Below are 17378 nucleotides of genomic sequence, written 5' to 3' on the forward strand. Positions count from 1 at the left end.
TGCAATATAAAAAAGTCCACACAACATAAGAAAGAATAAGTTGTTGCTGCTATAAAGTTAAAAATATTAATCATGCACGGCACACGTTGTTGCATATGAAGTTTTAAAATGATTATTATACACTTGAAAAGTTATTGCTACTAAAAATTTAAAAATTCCTTGAATAATTAAAATTAAAATTATTATTATACACGGGACGAGTCGTCACTAATACAACTTTTATAATAATTATTATTCACATGACAAAATATCATTTCTAAAAAATACATGTGACATGTGGTCACTAATACAATTTTTAAAATAATTATTATACACGGAATGAATCGTCACTATACATGAAAGATGTTCTCATAACTAAAAAACTTAAAGTAATTATAATACACGAGTCATGTTGTCATTGATATAAATTTTAGAATAATTATTATCCACGTGACAAGTCGTCACTGTACAAGAGACATGTTTTCATTGATAAAAACTTAAAGTAATTATAATACACGATTCATGTTGTCATTGATATAAATTTTTAAATAATTACTTTACCTGGGACAAGTCATCACTAATACACACAAGTTGACAAACATATTATAAAATTGCATATGTCGAAAATTATTATACACTCAAATAATTATGGTTGCTAAAATTCTATACAATGTAAAAAAGTCTGCATAATATAAGAAAGGGATAAATTGTTACTGCTAAAAAGTTAAAAATAATAATTATACATGGAATATGTCGTCAGATCATGTTTTAAAATGATTATTATACTCATTACAGGTTGTCACAAATAAATTTTTAAAATGATTATTTTATACTTGAAAAATTGTTGCTGCTAAAAATATAAAAATTATCATTATACACAAGATAAGTCGTCACTAATACAAGAGACATGTTTTCATTGATATAAACTTAAAGTAATTATAATACACGAGTCATGTTGTCATTGATATAAATTTTTAAATAATTATTATACTTGGGACAAGTCATCACTAATACACACGACAAGTTGGCATACATATTATAAAATTGTATAAGTCGAAAATTATTATACACTTAAATAATTGTCGTTGCTAAAATTCTATACAATGTAAAAAAGTCTGCACAATATAAGAAAGGGATAAGTTGTTACTGCTAAAAAGTTAAAAATAATAATTATACATGGAATATGTCGTCACATCATGTTTTAAAATGATTATTATACTCATGACAGGTTGTCCCAAATAAATTTTTAAAATGATTATTTTATACTTGAAAAATTGTTGCTACTAAAAATATGAAAATTATCATTATACACAAGATAAGTCGTCACTAATACAAGAGACATGTTTTCATTGATAAAAACTTAAAGTAATTATAATACACGAGTCATATTGTCATTGATATAAATTTTTAAATAATTATTATACCTGGGACAAGTCATCACTAATACACACGACAAGTTGGCAAACATATTATAAAATTGTATAAGTCGAAAATTATTATACACTTAAATAATTGTCGTTGCTAAAATTCTATACAATGTAAAAAAGTCTGCACAATATAAGAAAGGGATAAGTTGTTAATGCTAAAAAGTTAAAAATAATAATTATACATGGAAAATGTCGTCAGATCATGTTTAAAAATGATTATTATACTCATGACAGGTTGTCACAAATAAATTTTTAGAATGATTATTTCATACTTGAAAAATTGTTACTGCTAAAAATATAAAAATTTACATTATACACAAGATAAGTCGTCACTAATAAGAATTTTAAAATAATTATTATACACGGCATGAGTCATCACTATACACGAGAGATTTAAAATAATTATTGGTAAAAACCTTAAAGCAAATATTCATTACCCCATATTGATTTATGAACTGAAATTAATTATCTAACATAGAAATATTTATGACAAATAAACGAAAAAATTATTACATAGAAGACAAGTTGTTCTTGATAAAGATTTAAAAATAAAAAATAGACGTGGACAAGTCATCGTTTATACAAGTTTTAGAAGTAATGTAAATGTACGGGATAAGTTGTCGTTGACTAAACAAACTTTGATACACGAAACCTCATGTTATTTATAAAAAATTGGTATTGCTAAAACTTTCATGCTATTTAGCCATCCCCTGACTTAAATTCTATAATGATATTGAACCCTCATGAACTAAATACTTAATGACAATATTATACTGCATAAATTCGTCCCCGGCCAACCAGCACCCGTGCGGATGCACGGGTATCTTACTAGTAACTAAAAATAAAATTAGTCACTTCTAAACTAGTTGATCTCCTAAGCTTCCATTACGTCACTCCAAAGAAGTGAAATTTTGCAAATAGAAGCATAAATTTTGCTAAAACATTTTAAACATAATACTACATAACACTAACTCAAGGTAAACTCGGATTTATTCACATGAAACACCTGAAATTGCCTAATCACGCTACAAGATTTATTTCCCATAGACATCACATTACACAAAACAGACCATTGTTGCAATAGAACTAAACACATTATTATCGCAACAAAGAAACAGAGTATCAGTACTAGGATCAACCAGATATTTCAATGGACTTAACATCAGGCTTCTTGATCTCTTCTTTTGGAACAGTAACAGTGAGAACACCATTCTCCATAGCAGCTTTCACTTGATCCATTTTCGTATTCTCTGGCAATCTGAACCTTCTCATGAATTTACCACTACTGCGCTCCACACGATGCCATTGATCATTCTTATCTTCTTTCTCAACATTCCTCTCTCCGCTTATCTGAAGAACTCTGTCATCTTCAATTTCAACCTTCACTTCCTCTTTCTTCAACCCTGGAAGATCAGCCTTGAACACATGTGCTTCTGGGGTCTCCTTCCAATCAATCTTGGTGCTAACAAAGGCAGAATTTTCACGAGGGAATGAAGAAGCAGAAAGTGAAGAATTGGAGAATGGAAAATCCTTGAAGGGATCCCAAACATCAAGGGAGAATGGATCAAAAGTATTGCTCCTTCGGCCACCAAAGAAACTTGGAATCAGCGACATTTTTCTTATGTGATGTGAAAGAAAATTGGAAGAAATGAGAGTTGATTGTTGTTTTTGTTCTTGTTTGTTTTGATGGTTTCCTCAAAGGACACACAGGGTTTTTAAACGGCGTGGATGAGTAATCTAGAGTTTTCGAGATAAATATCTATTGAGGAAGTTACAAAATTTCTGGAAAAATCAAGAAACCGTTAGGACCCGATGTTTAATACGGATGTGACTAGAATTCTCTAGACGTGGACTATGTAGTATGTATAACTTCATCAAAGAACACCAGTGGGTTAGGCCCAAGTTGGCTATGGTAACATCATCGAAAAGTGCTGTTGACACATGATCGATGACTGAAAAGCACCTGCGGTAGTTAACTGCTGATATATGAAAGAACTAGCGGCAGTTAAGTGCCGAGGATTCTATCGGCAGTTAACTACCGAGGCGATCCTGATACAAATCTGGCAGAAGCTCTCTCATCCATTATTACTCTCAATCTCTAAAATTTTTCAAATCTCTCTAAAAACCCCAACCAAATTTATTCAACAAAATCACAGGTAAGTAATCATAGTGCTATTAACTTACATTTTAGTTGTTCTTTTTTTTTTTTTTAGTTTTTGAGTAGATTTATTTTATTTTAGTTTTTGAGTAGATTTACGTGTTATAATTCATTTTTAGAGTAGATGTAAGCTGATTAATTTAGTTAAAATGTTTGCATGATGTTTATGTTATAGTTTTGAATTTTAGGGTTATTTTTAATTTTGGTGTTTTCTATTTTTTATTTATTTTAGTTTTTAAGTAGATTTACATGTAAGTATATGATTTATTTTAAGAGTAGATATAAGTTGATTAATTTTGTTATATTTTTTTTGCATTTTTGTGTTTTTTTTAGAGTAAAACATTTTAGGGTTATAGTTATGATTTTTAGGGTTTATGTATAATTTGAACTCTATGTGTTTGATGAAATGTTTGAATGAGTTTGTCATTGATTGTTTACTTCTCTATGGTGTAGGTTTGAAATAATGACCGAGTTTGCGTACGCTTCAACGGTGGAAATCCTCAGATGCTCAAGACTCAGTACATTAATGTCATGTTAAAAGGTCTCAAGGATCAACTTGATGAAATCAACCAAAGACACAACTCCGGAGACACAAGGAGAGTGAAATACATTTGGTATGAACGTCCAACGTTGGACGACGGGAGAATAACGTTCAGTCGGCTAGAATTAAAGAACGACGACGACGTGAGGAACATGTTCTCGATTTTTTGGCAGCACAACATGATTTTGTTGATCGATATGTTTGTCACGTTGCAGAGATCAACTGAAGATATTCTCAACAGTTTGATTCCGCCAGAAGATCGTGATTAGGTAGGGAATGCACCTTCTAGCTACAACAATTGTCTTACCTATGAATTTGGGTAATTTCAAACTTGCTAAACAATAGTTCTCAAGCATCACCCGAAAATTTTATTGTTCCTTTCAAAACAACATGTATTATGCAGAATCAGCTATATAAGTTATGATATCAAATTCCTTCATATAAGATGAGTGTCCTGGAATGGACCTCATTCTTTATGTGATGACTCGTCTTATATAAGGGAATTCGATGTGATAACTTATATAGCTGATTCTGCATAATAGATGTTGTTTTGAATGGAACAATAAAACTTTCGGATGAATGCTTAAGAGTTGTTGTTTATCAAGTTTGAATTTACGCCAAATTCAGAGGTAAATAACTGTTGTACGACATATCTCTACCCGAATGTAATATAATGATAGGACATATTTAGTAACTTTATGTAACGTAATGTAATGTAACTTTTAATCGAAATTATTCAATACGCGATTTTAATTGAAATTATTCAATACTCGATTTTAATCGAAATTATTCAATACGCGACTTTATTCAAAATACCATAATGTCAAGCAAAATGTACCAAAATGCGCGCGGCATATAAAAAAAACATAAAAAAAGATCCAAAATATTTAGACATTACAAGCCATTACATTCAATCATCTTCCTCGTCATACAAGTCAATTGGGTTGTCCTCGACAGTCACTGGGGCACCTGCTTTTGGTTGAGGACCAAAATAGCATGTCCTCCCGCTCCTCCTCAACCTGGAATGATAGTACACCGGCACCTTCGAATCCTTTTTTTTACGGAACCATCACATTCTATTATGTGCCATGTCATAGGCAATTTTGCTTTCTTCTTCTCATCACCCTCCTTTTTGTTCAACTGAAAATTACCCTGATTCTGATTATGAGACATATCTACATAAACAAGTCGGTGATCAAAACCTAAACTAATCCTAACAATTTTATCACAAATTCATAACAACAACAATTCATAAAAAAAACCTAAACTATTCCTAACAATTCTACAACAATTCATCATAACCTAAACTAATCCTAACAATTCTACAACAATTCATCAAAACCTAAACTAATCCTAGAAATTCTACCACAATTTTCTAACAATTCTACAACAATATTAGATTCAACTCTAATCTAACATCAAATCATAAAATCAACAAAGCCTCTATAATTGAAATTTAACCAAAAAACTAACAATTCAATCACAAAACAACAATGCAATAGGATGATAACAATTTACTTGATTTTGTGCTTGAAATTGGCTTGGAATGACTTATGCTTGGTGAAAATCGCACCTAAGAATTCCAAAACCGCAACAATGGAATTTTTGAAATTCCTATGTCTATTATGTTCTTATAACAGATCATCGGCAATTAACTGCCGAAGGAACCTCGGCAGTTAACTGCCCCCGGTTCCCTTCCTCGGCAGTTAACTGTTGCCGGGGCATTTCAGTCTTCTACCAGTGTTTTTACAAAGTGTGAACAACAATTTTCAACATCTTCATTAAAGTTGGTGTTTTTTTTCACTTGAATGACATCGAGTTTTGATTATATTTTGTCTTTATTTCTTTCGTTCTTTCTCATTAAAATAATTTATTTTAATTATTTACTCCATTTAGTCATATTTATAAAGAAAAAATAACTTTTTAAGTTCATTAAATATCTGATGAGGGTAATTAAGTAAAAATGATGATAATTAACTTTCTTATTATTGTAGTAGATGTAAGATATTGATATGTTAATTGGGTTAAACTTAACCAAAGAATATATTAAAATGAATTAACAATTGTGACATGAAGGAAAAAAGTAAATAAAGTTTCCTCCATTTATCTATACCTATTAATAAAGGCAATACTATTTTTTGGTGTAGCCTTTTTTTAAAAATCCTAAAATGCCCTCACTTGATGATAGTTATTAAAAAAAAAAATTGTCTTACCCACTAATAATCACACACACGGTGGCGGTGGCAGTTATTAAAGAAAAAATCTCTCATGCCTACTAATCACACTTAGGTAAATATAGCTCCTGCTTTTATCTTTAAAAAAATATGCCTTTTCCACTACACTATTATATACAGAAAAAAAAAATCATTCTATTTGTCACTCCTTATCATTTCTCTTTCTCACAATTGCAGTAACAATAATAAAAAAAGAGAAATTCTTAGGTGAGCTCTCACCCAACACGTCATTCTTACACATATCCAATTAACGTATGACACGTGTTATTAAGTTTAAAATATGATTTAATTTAATTAAATCAGGAAATGGAAATGAGAGTTAACGTATTCTCTCGTCAGCCATGGCTTCTCTTTCTTTCTATCTTAACAATGGGAAAACCTAGTCCCTAGTTCTCTCTATCCTCATCTTCTTGTTCCTCTTATCACTTTTAAATATTAATTTTCATTTAATATTTTGCTTGATCGTTGAATTTCTAACCCAATAGAGAAAATTGAATCGTAAAGTGAATTTTGTTTCACAATTTAATCATATTTATTAATTTCAGTAAAAAATTGAGAAAGAAATAAACCCAAAGCAAAACTTGTTTGTTGGAGTGATTCACAACACATATACCCTTCCAATATGTTATCTACCAAAAATCTGAAGAAAAAAAATTCAAGAAAATAAGAGAATTCCAGAAAAATGGAAAATTTCTCGGGAGAAAAAATTGGAACCGTGGTGCTGTTCAGTTTAAGAAAAGTGGAAAGAGATGATCAAAACAGATGAGAAAATATCTGATTTTAAGTTTTTATTTTTATTTTAATGACATGTTGTGTTTTAATTGGATGGGTGTAAAAATGATGTGTGGGTTAGAGCTCACCTAAGAATTTCTCAAAAAAAAATAACTGCTTCCATTCTATTTGTCACATTTGCATTATTTAGTTCTACACAGGTTATTAAACAATTGTTGAGAGACAAAGAAATAAGTTTATGCACGTCAAGTGGAGGACCATTTCAACCTATTTTTGCCTAATACAACATACAGGTTCCACTAGATAAATTTATTGATTATTTTACGTTATGGGGTCATAAATTTGGTTGATTATATTGTGTTTTTATCACCAAAAATGAACTGTAATGGCAAATAAATATTCATGCTATTTGTAGAAAACATAGTAATTCTTCAATTGTTGAACTAGCGTAATATTATGCATTTATTCAACTATTTGGATGTTAATTCTTCAATTGTTCTTCCATAAGATTTCTCTTGAAAAAATATTATGCTTTTCTTATTTGTTTGAATTAATTCCTATAAGTTATATTTGCATTCATCTAACTTTGGTTCGCATTGCAGCCATATACTGTTTCTTTTTAGACGCATGCAAGTTTATGTTTGATTTACATGTTGTCTAAATAAGCATCGTAACATCTAGCAAGCTGTGGATCATTAGGAAAAGTAGTACACTAAAACTTCCAAAATACAGTACTATGTTTTTAACCTATATATTAATTTAATTTATCTCAAAAAAACAAAGTTAACTATACATGCGTTAGCGCAGTAGAAAAAGCGGGCAGACGGACACGGGACACTAGTTCAAAATAGGTAAAATACATTATCGGAAGCTAGCTTCATGTAGGATTTGAGGGGATTAAGAACCACACTAAGGGGAGAAGAACGGTCATCTAAAATGTGAAGCCAAAAAGACTAGAGACGTCAACCAATATAAACCCATATTTTTTTTTCGAAGAAATAAAAAGTGAACTTTAAGAGAATTACTTAAGCTTATGATGTTCACAAAATAGGGAGATTAACAACAAAAAAGACTTAATCACAAAAATTCACAAATGGTTATATCATAACCATTTATCACTCTCACGTACGCACGCACGCACGCCAACGCACATGATTTGAAATGGATCATGATTAAACAATGCAACATCATATATAATTAAGTAGACAAGTTGGATATTAGGGATGATAATATCAAATTATCTCATCCATATGAGAGTGTCACTAAAGCCTTAAAAGGAAAGATACATGTTAGTTTTATTTTATCTAATTTTTTATTATTACATATGTTTCAAATATAATTTTTTATCAATTGACCAAAGAACATGAGGCAGAAATTAAAAGCTCGTCCAAGAACTGCATGTGCCATCAGAGGATGCAGTCTACGACTTCGTTCTAAAGTGGGCTCGGAGCAAGTTCCCGAAACTAGAAGAAAAGTCCTTGGAACAAAGCTCATCCCCTTTATCCGCTTCCCATACATGACTTGCAGTAAGCTTAAAAAGGTCCTGAATTGCGACGAATTCGATCATGAATTCACCTTGAACCTAGTAAATGAATCCCTATTTTTCAAGGCTGAGGCACCTCTCCAGCAACAGATACTGGCTGCGGAATATGTTTCCTCAAGTCGTCTCTTTGTGGAGATCATACCTATATCGGCCTGTTAAGGTTACGAAATTCTAATCTCCATGCCAACAGTGCATAGTTTACTTGGACTTGAAGCGGGAGGAGTGCGCAAGTTTGTTCCCATCTGGGAAGGTCTATTTTCAGGTTTTCCATTTAGGTGGGCAAGGGTTTTTCTTGTCGGCTCACTGCAAAATGAGCCAGCAGAACTTTTTCTGTTGCCTTGGTCTGTTCCTTGGAATGCAGGAGAAGGGCTCAGTCAGCCTTGCAGTTGACTATGAATTTGCTGCTCGGTCGAAGCCAACCAAGAAATTTTTCACTAAATACAAAGGCAACTATACGTTCACAAGAGAGATGACTGTTGGGTATGGAAACTTGTTTACTATACCATGGACTTCATTCATGGCGGATGATACCATTTATTTTATTAACGGCGTTTCCGCCTCAGAGTAGAGCTAACCGTCACAAACCAACTGGATGTACAAGTGTAAACTTGGTAGCTCTATTTCTCATTTCCTTTTGTAGCTCCCTCCCATTAGTACAAGGAATTATCATTTCGGATCGCAGGCTATAATTGATCCCAGATTTTATGTTAAGTTTAACTTTTATATACATGTTAGTGAAAAGAACATTGGTCTTATGTTTAGTTAAAAAAAATATCATTATTCAACTTCCTCTTTTGTTTCTTAATGCTTTAGTTTAAAATAATTCAAAAATTTCAGCTAAAAAAATATATTTATATATTATTAACAAAGATATGATATCAAATTTCAAAATATATAATTTATTTAAATTAGATTTAAATATATCAAATATATGGTTTTGAAATTGTGTGTGATATGGTTTTGAAATTGTGTAAGCGTGCATGCGTGCGGTCTATATGTGTGTGTGATACACAATGGCTAAATTTTGCTTATTATGACGGTTTCTTCCGCCACTATAAAAGGAACGGGCGTCTTCAACACTATCGTGATTTTGGCTACTTTACAATGACATTTTATAGATAACCGTTGTAATAACCTCCATTTTAAACATTGTTGAAAATGCCAGTTATCCAATGTTTAAAATGGAAATTTCAAACGCTATTTCATACATTCGACAAACAACTTCAAATGAGTTATGCGTCATATTTAACCGCCATAATATACCATAAATAACGGCATTTTCTACCGCCACAATTTGCTCGTGATCTTTAATGTCTAAACATCCATAGTTTATAAGAAAAATTGCCACAATGCACAAGAAAATTGTTGTAGTATTATTTTTATATTGTGGGAATATAATTTGAGATTTTATTATTATCTTTTGAACAAAACTATTAAACTAATAATCAAGTTCAGGCTATAGCACATTTTAGTTTTGTTTTGCACAATGTGTAATATGAAATTCCACATGGGACGCTGCCTCATCCGACTAGGCCCGTGTTGGAATTGGTTTCCCTAGTAGAGCACTTTAACGCATTCAGATGTTATGGAACAGTTGCGTCCGGAATCGTGGGAGGTGGCTGATCCCAAGGTTTCTGATGCGGCTGCTACGCGTACATCTTCAGTAGAGCACGATGACATGCACGAGAGTTCTTTTGAGTTGGTTTTCTCAGCCTCTGGCAGGGAGGAGTCTCCGGTTCAACATGTTGTATTGCACGCTGACGTGCAATCTAGTTCTCCTACAAGTTCTCAACTAGTTCGATCCCCTTTCGTTGAGACAGTGGTGGTAACGGATGTCGAAAGGAAACCTAAGGAATTTACTCTGGTTCATGAGACCCAAGTCGCGGTTCTAGATGATAGTGGCATGGTTATGGTTGTGCATGAGGATAGACCTGCAACACACAACAACCCAAACATACATTAGGACATGGAATTATGGCGTCGAATCCGTGAGTATGATAAGTAGACCTTTGATATGTCGTTCACACATGTTCTAACTAAGAAGCAGAAACAAAAATTAAAGAAACTTCAGATTGGGAAGTCGTCGTACAGAACCCGCTCCAGGGGTGAGTCATCTCCTACTGCCCAATGATTGTTTTTTTATTGGAATTTCCGAGGTTTTGGTAACTTGGACACAAAAGTTTTTTTTCTCATAAACCTGTGGTAATTTTTTTTGGCTGAACCTATGATTACTTTGGCGCAAGTTTCTTCTTTCAGGACTGTTGTGGTATGCCTTACTACAAGTTCCCATAGGCTGTTGGTTTATATTTCCGTCTTTGTTTGTTTCTTTTCGAGGGTTTTGGTCTAGTCTCCCCTCATGTATATACTTTTTTTCCTTTTTTTTAATAAATTTTTTGAGATTAGCAGCAAAGGATGGGGATTCAGCGGGGTGTCAACCTAGTTGGTATGTTGTTGTTTTCCCTTATGCATCTCCTTTCTCCTGGTCTAGCAAGAAGATTAAACTAATTTTTTTTACCAAATTTAAATGACAACTAGTATTAAACAATTATTCCACAGAATGGATCCATATAGCGACACAAGATTTAGGTGAACAAGACTACCCAGGTTCTTAACTTCATTCACAAAATGCTCATCTTTTATGTAGTTTTTATCATCGAACCTCTTACTGCAACACTACGTCCATCATACAGTTTTCCTAGACAAGAAATGTCGTACAACAAAAAAATCTTTGTTAAGACTGGTGAAAATAAACCCATTTGGGTTGGTCTGGTGGTATTGGCTCGGGACTTGGGAGTGTGTTCCTACTTAAGGTCTCAGGTTCGATTCTTTCCAGTGCCAATTTAGGTGGACTAGTGTAGCTTCTTTAAAAAAAAAAAATAGCGGAAATAAAAAACTTCATCCTGTCATTGCGGCCAGTTTATATAAGTTGTTAGAAATCGGAATACTCACATCATAACTTTTATTATAATACACTTTCCCATAGTGGAAATAAAAAACTTCATCCTGTCATTGCGGCCAGTTTATATAAGTTGTTAGAAATCGGAATACTCACATCATAACTTTTATCATAAAAAAAAAAAAACTTTTATAAAAACATTTATCATAATACACTTTCCCAGAGTAGTATCTATTTATGTATAGAGAAACTAATTGCAAGAAACTTTTGAAAAAGTGGTTGAGATGAGTTGTTTAAATCAAGTAGTAGATCTTTGATAATTTTAATTATACCATTATATAATATAACTTTTTTTAAAAAAACATGTCCTTGAAAGTGTGAGACGGCCCAGAGTAGTATCTATTTATGTATAGAGAAACTAATTGCAAGAAACTTTTGAAATAATATAACTTTTTTTAAAAAAACATGTCCTTGAAAGTGTGAGACGGCCCAGAGCAGTATCTATTTATGTATAGAGAAACTAATTGCAAGAAACTTTTGAAAAAGTGGTTGAGATGAGTTGTTTAAGGCCCGTTTGTTTCAGATTTTTTTCAAAAAAAATCTATTTTTTCCCTTAAAAAAAATCACTTTTTTCATTTTTAAGTGTTTGTTTAGGATTTTTAGAAAAATCATTTTATCAAAAAAATATATTTTGACCCTAAAATGAAAAGCTATTAGGATTAGCTTTTCTCAAAATCTATTTTTTTTTCAACAAGGAGATAACACATGTGCATGTTAGAACTCATTTTTTTAACAAAATGGATTTTTATGGATAGTAGGCAAACACAAATAACTTCAGATTTTTTTTTAAAATCTCTAAAAAAAAAATCTCTAGATTCTTTTGACACAAAATCTATTTTTTTTAAAGCTGAAACAAACGCACCCTAAATCAAGTAGTAGATCTTTGATAATTTTAATTATACCATTATATAACTTTTTTTTAAAAAACATGTCCTTGAAAGTGTGAGACGTTATCAATGTAATCTCTTTATATATTGAAATTGCAAACACATCCTTAAAGTCTTTTATGTTAATGATTTTATGAACTAAATTGACCATTAAAAAAAATCAAACATAGATTTTTGTTCTCTTAACAACCTCCCCTAAGTTCTAGCCAAATACAACTAACCTCCCCTCTATTTTGCAAAGCATCAGATACCTCCCCTCCAGTTACATTCAGTTAAATCACCGTTAGAATACACAAAACATGTTGGTCATGAAACCTCTGTACTTATTCTCTCTCAAAACACCACCAAAAAGAAACCTACGTCTTTCTTCTTCTTCACGGTCACTCAACGACTTCCTATCTAATCTTTACCTTCATTCGTTGTCGCCGTTTCTGATCGTCTCCCCTTACCACTCATCATTGTTCTTGCCCAAGTGCATTCCAACTATCATTATCTTCGTCATTCTTGCCGTTTTTTTAGCATCGTTCTCTCGGTTGTGTTGTTACTGTTTGCCTTTCTCATTGTTCATGTTGCCGTTCTTGTCGTCGTTTGCCTTTCACATGAATTTCACTGGTTTATACTAGTTACTGTCACTTTGCTGTTATTATTTCTAAAATGACAATTGGTTGATTTTGTTGTCATGTGAATTTGAAGAAATATTTTGGGTGCCAAATTGAGTACTTCATAAGGCATATTACGTATGTATGTTGTAACGGTGAAATAATATGCTTGGAAAGAAGATTAATGGATTTCATATGGCAAATAATTGATGCAGATAAACCACCACCAACCATCATCCCCAATTATTAATCAATCATCTTACAATTAATTACACGTACCTTGATTCTTTATTATACCCATCTTGCAAATTTTCGAACGGAAAGAACCATAAATCTTAGGAATTGTATCGAGAAATGGAGGAAGAGACCAGTTTGGTGGGAACAAAAGATGAGTGTAATTGTTTTTTTATTCAGCAAAAAAATAAAAGATAACGGTGAACTAAACTCTGTTTATGGAGGGGGAAGTATTTATCTATTTGATGAGAATTTAGGGGAGGTTAATGTATATTTTAAAACTAGAGGGGGTGTCGGTACCATTTTAATAGAACTTAGGAGAGGTGAACGTAATTTTTCCTTAAATCAAGTAGTAGATCTTTGATAATTTTAATTATACCATTATATAACTTTTTTTTAAAAAAAAAGCATGTCCTTGAAACTGTGAGACGTTATCAATGTAATCTCTTTATATATTGAAATTGCAAACACATCCTTAAAGTCTTTTATGTTAATGATTTTATGAACTAAATTGACCATTAAAAAAAATCAAACATGGATTTTTGTTCTCTTAATAGGGTTGGATTGGGTATGTGTCTTAGAGATGATGTTGGTGTTTTTGTTCTTGCAAAGACGGAATGGTTTGCTCCTTTGTGTGATATAGATGTAGGGGAGGATGTCGGTTTGCATATAACTTTGGATTGGGTCTCTAATCAACAGTTCGATAATGTGGACTTTGCACTTGACTTTGGTTGTATTATTTCCACTTGTAAACAGATGTTAGTGGATAGATTTCAGAACTCTCATGCCGAGTTCAATAGGAGGCAAGCAAATAGGGTTGCTTACGAGTTAGCTCAGGCAGCCCTATTTAATGTTGTGATTTCCGAACTCAAATTTCACACCAATACAAACTATGATGTGTGGAGCAAGTATCAATGGCAACCAACAACCAAAATTAACCACAAGCAACAACAACAATATAAACCTAGTCTATAAACCAAGTGCATAGCAAAACCACAATCCAACCAAGGAATAAACAAGATAAAGAGAGTAAAGAAAAAATAACAACACCAAGAAATGTTCACCCAGTTCGGTCCAACTTGACCTACTCTGGGGGAGAGATTGATCTCTCCAATCCACTATCAATGAGTTCTTACAAAGAGATACAAATGGGTTACAAGAAATTAGCTTCAACAAGCTCACAAAGAACAACCCTAATTTCTACCCATTTTCCCAATCTCACCAATGAACAAGACACTCATGAATTTTCACTCTTCCAAGGTGTTTACAATTGTTTCCCAACACTAGAATCTAACCCCCAAAAGAGAACCAACCCTTAGCCTTTGATTTCACTAAGGATCTTCTCTTTTGGTTTCACAAGACTCACCCATGTTGCTTACAAAAGACTCTTCACTCATGTGTTTCCCAACCCCATGAATCTTCCCCAAAAGGCACCAACCCTTTTCCCAAGAGCCCCCTCTTTTGGTTCTCCAAGATTCACATCTTGAAGCTTTGAACCTCACCCAAAGACCCTCAACCTTTAGTATCTAAAACCCTAAAAGTTCCCTCCTTTGGTTTCCATGAGATTCACCAAGCTTACCCAACAAAATGGGTCAAAGAATGCTTATAATGTGTTTCAGATCTGTCAAAATCGTGTCACGTTTGTCCAAATCGTGCCACGATTGATACGTACGACCCAAGGTACGACCAACCTTATCCTGAAAACGTGCCCAGCAAGCCGAAAATCGTGTCACGTTTTCCCAAAATCGTGTCACGTTTTCCCTCCAAGACAAACATGCATTCGGCCCTCAGAAATCGTGACACGGTTGCCAAATCGTGTCACGTTTCTTCACTTTTCCAAATCTTCAATTTTTGAGTCATAACACAACATTCTCCACCTTGACTCTAAAATGATGATGATGCCACTTTAACCATCGACCACCATTCTCCTTAACCATGCCTTGAACTATTCCTCAAGACACAACACCAATCAAGTCCAAATCCCCGCTTGAACCTTGATCCACACACCGACCTCCACTTGCATCCAACCATCCTTGATAGTTCCACAAGCTTCCAAGTCTGATTCTTCACCTTGCATCCAACTACACTTTGTAGTTCCACAAGATTTCACCTTTACCTCTTCAAACCTCGGAATGCCTTCCGCCCTCTTGAAGTTCCTTGCATCCAACTACACTAGGATTTTTAGGTAGTTCCACAAGTCTACACCATAACCTCTTCGGCCCCCGGAGTGATCAAATCCGTCCTCCCAAAGATTCACTTGCCTCCAATTACCATTGGCCTTTTCCGGTAATTCCACAAGCCATGCCAAACATTCTTCAAACCCCGGAATGCCTTCCGTCCTCATGAAGAATTCACATGCTCACAACTAGAGCATAACACCCAAGGCCTCCATAGTCGTACCATTCCCGGTGTCATCAACTCCACCTCAAGTTGAGCTTTCTCTACCTCAACTTCCAAATGCGTACTCACACTATGCTTCCACCTTGCCACTCCACCTCAAAGGTTGATCGCGAGTATTCTTCACACCGCCTCTCCAAGCCGAACTTGATAATTGGGAACACACACATCACCGCCATGATACTACCATCATGACCTCCTCTCTTCACACTTTTCCTTCTTCGATTGTGCTAGGATGACCGGCTTCGAAACCTCAACCTTCAATGCTTCCATACACTTCAGTTGAACCATGCTTGCTTCCATCTCCAAGATGTAACCTTTGGTACCCATGGTGCACACTTGACAAACTTCTCCCCTTGCCCCACGGTGGGCGCCAATTGTTGTGATTTCCGAACTCAAATTTCACACCAATACAAACTATGATGTGTGGAGCAAGTATCAATGGCAACCAACAACCAAAATTAACCACAAGCAACAACAACAATATAAACCTAGTCTATAAACCAAGTGCATAGCAAAACCACAATCCAACCAAGGAATAAACAAGATAAAGAGAGTAAAGAAAAAATAACAACACCAAGAAATGTTCACCCAGTTCGGTCCAACTTGACCTACTCTGGGGGAGAGATTGATCTCTCCAATCCACTATCAATGAGTTCTTACAAAGAGATACAAATGGGTTACAAGAAATTAGCTTCAACAAGCTCACAAAGAACAACCCTAATTTCTACCCATTTTCCCAATCTCACCAATGAACAAGACACTCATGAATTTTCACTCTTCCAAGGTGTTTACAATTGTTTCCCAACACTAGAATCTAACCCCCAAAAGAGAACCAACCCTTAGCCTTTGATTTCACTAAGGATCTTCTCTTTTGGTTTCACAAGACTCACCCATGTTGCTTACAAAAGACTCTTCACTCATGTGTTTCCCAACCCCATGAATCTTCCCCAAAAGGCACCAACCCTTTTCCCAAGAGCCCCCTCTTTTGGTTCTCCAAGATTCACATCTTGAAGCTTTGAACCTCACCCAAAGACCCTCAACCTTTAGTATCTAAAACCCTAAAAGTTCCCTCCTTTGGTTTCCATGAGATTCACCAAGCTTACCCAACAAAATGGGTCAAAGAATGCTTATAATGTGTTTCAGATCTGTCAAAATCGTGTCACGTTTGTCCAAATCGTGCCACGATTGATACGTACGACCCAAGGTACGACCAACCTTATCCTGAAAACGTGCCCAGCAAGCCGAAAATCGTGTCACGTTTTCCCAAAATCGTGTCACGTTTTCCCTCCAAGACAAACATGCATCCGGCCCTCAGAAATCGTGACACGGTTGCCAAATCGTGTCACGTTTCTTCACTTTTCCAAATCTTCAATTTTTGAGTCATAACACAACACTAACCATCATATTATAGATGATGTACCCTCATGTATTTGGCACATTTTAGCTAATGATATACAAAGAATTTCCTCCTTAAAAAAATAAAATCAAACAACTAAATTGACTAGTTAAATACAATACATATTAAAATCAAACAACTAAATTGACTAGTTAAATACATATTAAAATCAAACAACTAAATTGACTAGTTAAATACCATGTGGATGTGTTTGCTATTTTCTATACATTATGGTAGTTCCATTGTGTTAACGGGTGACTTTTTGAAACAAGGGTGACCAAAATATTGTTCA

General features: G+C 33.8%; 2 pseudogenes across 1 annotated transcript; one reads left to right on the forward strand and one right to left on the reverse strand.

Moving 5' to 3' along the window:
• Positions 1-2378: 2378 nt before the first annotated feature.
• On the reverse strand, positions 2379-3099 carry LOC146932317 (18.1 kDa class I heat shock protein pseudogene; annotated as a pseudogene). Its single transcript, XR_015007063.1, has one exon. The product of XR_015007063.1 is annotated as an 18.1 kDa class I heat shock protein pseudogene (transcript).
• Positions 3100-6645: 3546 nt separating this feature from the next.
• LOC146932318 (BTB/POZ domain-containing protein POB1 pseudogene) lies at positions 6646-9220 on the forward strand (annotated as a pseudogene).
• Positions 9221-17378: the final 8158 nt, after the last annotated feature.

Source organism: Medicago sativa, chromosome 4, assembly GCF_051527215.1.
Source record: "Medicago sativa cultivar Bolivia chromosome 4, Bolivia_mono, whole genome shotgun sequence".
NCBI classification, from domain to species: Eukaryota; Viridiplantae; Streptophyta; class Magnoliopsida; order Fabales; family Fabaceae; genus Medicago; species Medicago sativa.